The sequence below is a fragment of the Cebus imitator genome, unplaced genomic scaffold, assembly GCF_001604975.1.
Source record: "Cebus imitator isolate Cc_AM_T3 unplaced genomic scaffold, Cebus_imitator-1.0 Scaffold64, whole genome shotgun sequence".
Lineage (NCBI taxonomy): Eukaryota > Metazoa > Chordata > Mammalia > Primates > Cebidae > Cebus > Cebus imitator.
Window position 1 is genome coordinate 7,832,546 of NW_016107379.1, and position 3,460 is coordinate 7,836,005.

At 37.7% G+C, this 3,460-nt stretch overlaps 1 protein-coding gene and 1 pseudogene across 2 annotated transcripts in view; both read right to left on the reverse strand.

Moving 5' to 3' along the window:
- KIAA1958 (KIAA1958 ortholog) overlaps nt 1-3,460 on the reverse strand; it is a 180,144-nt gene that overhangs the window by 153,381 nt on the left and 23,303 nt on the right. The gene's annotated exons all lie outside the window — the stretch shown is intronic.
- The window catches only part of LOC108305634, a 3,230-nt pseudogene continuing 2,565 nt past the window's right edge, over nt 2,796-3,460 (reverse strand).

The window sequence follows — 3,460 nt, forward strand, 5'->3', positions numbered from 1 at the left end:
TTTGGAAATGGAGTCTCACTCTGTCACCAAGCTGGAGAGCAGCGGCGCAATCTCGGCTCACTGCAACCTCTGCCTCCCAGGTTCAAGCAATTCTCCTGCCTCAGCCTCCTGAGTAGCTGGAACTACAGACACGAGCCACCATGCCCAGCTAATTTTTGTATTTTTAGTAGAGACGGGGTTTCACCATGTTGGCCAGGATGGTCTCAATCTCTTGACCTTGTGATCCATCTGCCTCGGCCTCCCAAAGTGCTGGGATTATAGGCATCAGCCACCGTGCTCAGCCTCTTTTCTAAACATTCTTATGTACATATGATATATCAACCTCCCTGAAAAGAGTAATTGGCAAAGGATACAGGGGTTATTTGAGAGTCATATGCCACTCCTTGGACCAGAGCCTAGCCCATCAGCAGAGAACTGGGAAAGAAAGGCAAATTCAGTGTCTCAATTTCAAGCTTCATCAGGGTCTCTGTAAATGTACAGCCTCCTTCTCTCTACCCACAAATAATTCTAAAAGTTCTTAGATTAACTATAAACTAAATCATAAATATTGAATTGCGCTTAAAAAAATTTTCTCAGAGGTCTAATGTAATGGCCTAGGAATATCCCAAGTGATCTTCAAGTTCAATTGTATACCACAATTGCTACAACAGCAATGACCACTGAGTATGTAAGTACCTGAGTCCTGTTATGAACTCACTACCAAAATCACCACACTTCTAGTTAGCACAATCTCAGGTTCTATTCAGAATTAATGTGCCCAAAGAAACCTGAAATTACAACCCATGATCCTGCAAAAAAGGCAGAAAGTTCCTAATAAAGCTAGTGTGGCAGAAACACTGTGGACCCTATCTGCATTTATCTGGCTGTGTTCACCAAAAAAAAAAAAAAAAAAAAGCAGCAAATACCTAAGTAGTCACAAACATGTATAAACACGTAACACATCAGGAACACACTATACATTTAAAACTACCCTTAATTATCATGAAGAAAAACAATCTAACATTTGTTTTCACAAGTTGTCACAGTACTCAATAGGTTAAATTTCACTTTTCTCCATACTTCAGATTTTACCAAAAGCTTTTGCCCTATAGTTCAAAAATTAGAGAAACACAAAAATTTGTTCATTCTTAATTATATTCATTATATGAGTTCATCGGTCTTCTGCCTCTTTGATATTAAGGGACACTCAGATGCTAGAATTTGGTGACACATTTCAAAGGAAAGGGGTACATACTCACTCATCATTCTATTTGATCCCCCTTCACCGCTGTTTGTCAGTTTGAATTGAACTTTTTATTGCCCTGACCTATAAACTCAGAAAGCAAAGTTCTTGCCTGCTTCAGTAAACATGCAATCTTTCCTACAGCTGCCTAGATCCCATGCTTTGCCTTCCATCATGCATCCTGTCTCACCTTTCATCACCTAACCATTCACACTGTTTACCTAAATCACGGTCTTTCTCTGAATGAAATAAAAGTAAACATCCTTTTCAACAAAAGTTGGTAACCATCTGTGAAGTACTACAACAACATACAATTTGAAACCACTATGCCAATTAAAATTATTAGTTTTAAAATGTTCTTTTTTCTTTTTTTAGTGTTTGATGTAGAATTGTTTTATTTGTGTTCCTCATGCTGCAAAACAACCTTCAAAGTCAGCCAAGTATATAACATTAATATTCGTCCTCAAAACATCAACTTAGATAACCCATAGCCAGAGGTTCTCAACTTCTACAATGCAACTTCAACATTCGAAAGAGCACAATATGCTTCAAATCCCATCTCAATGCAAATTTAAGAAAAGCAAAGCAAACTGTATTATCAGACTATCAAAACTCAGTGAGATTCTGTAATTTAATATACCTACTTCTCAACTCTCTAAATTTCTCAACACTGAGGAGAGTTGTTAAAGATACCAATGCCTCAATTCTACTCCAAGCCAATTAAATCACAACAATTAAACCAAAATCTCTGTGGGGCATCTTGACTCAGTTGCTGCTTTCTAACATCTTTTACTTCTTGGCCTTTTGGAATGTCCAAAAATTAGTAATATTATAACATGTGTTATGATCATAATGTAACAGTTAAAAAAAAAAACATAAAATGAAGGCCTAGAAAGATCTTTGTTACTCATCTAGAATTATATGGTATAACAGTATTTTCCAATGGAGGAAGACTATTGGATTTCAGACATAAAACAATGCAGAAAAAATTTCAAACCATCACAAGGAAAGAAAGATAATTTCTGACTCTGGTTTCCTGTGTTTCAGGCCAGGAAGAGCAAGAGAAAAAAAGATTTGTCCATAGGAACAATTTCTAAAATTTCTAAAGAACAATTTGATTTGAACCCATTAATTTCCTTTTCATGCAAAATGTCAAAGATAAAGCAATATAAAATATGGGGCCAAAGAAAAGGGAGAAGGTCTTCAAGGAGAATCTGTCTCTTTAAGTTTTCATTGGTACAACAGTCCATCAGCTTGGAGCTATTCAAAGAGGAATCACGAAAATGAAACTTTATTTCAGACAGGTTCAGTGGTATACATATATGTGTGTGTGTGTGCTAAAGCAAAGGCTGGTTGTAGCAAAAATTCATTTCAAACTGTAATGATATGGGTGGGGCAAAGTGGCTTACGCCTATAATCTCAGCACTGTGGGAGGCCAAGGTAGGGTGATCACCCTGAGGTCAGGAGAGACTAGCCTGGCCAACGTGTCAAAACCCTGTCTCTCCTAAAAATACAAAAATTAGCCAGGTGTGGTGGCACACACCTGTAATCTCAGCTACTTCAAAGGATGAAGCAAGAGAACTGCTTGAACCCGGAAGGCAGAGGTTGCAGATCAGGCCACTGCCCTCCATCCTGGGTGACAAAGCCAGACTCAAAAACAAAACAAAACAAGACATGCAGAACAAAACTGCATGATATAATTGTGACATTATATGGCAATGCTTCTGTCAAAATATAGATTCAATCCAACATTACACCAACTTTTATATTAATTTCAGTTCCTAAGTTTTCATAAACAAAAACATGAGAATAATCTTATAGCTATCTACTAAGGTAACAAACTGTAAATAAATTCCCCATATTACTTTGAAAATAAACTCCTTGGTTGTTAAGAGAAATTCCAACTTCCAACTCCATCCAAATGTATTATTTAACTGGTGTTCGTCAGTCATCATCTACTGTTGGCTTGATTGTCGCTCCTCTTCTTATCTAACCCCAACCAATTAAACGCCAGTGTTTTTCAACTCTTCAGCTAAGGGCAATTTTTTTCTCCTACCTCTGTGCACACTGGATTGGTCAAAACAATTTTACCCAAATCGGCCTTGACAGCACTAAGTCTCCCTCCTATTGACAGGGACCCTATGTTCACCATGAGTACTTCATTCTTAGGCAGCTTTTTTTTTTTTTTTGAGACGGAGTTTCGCTCTTGTTACCCAGGCTGGAGTGCAATGGCGCGAT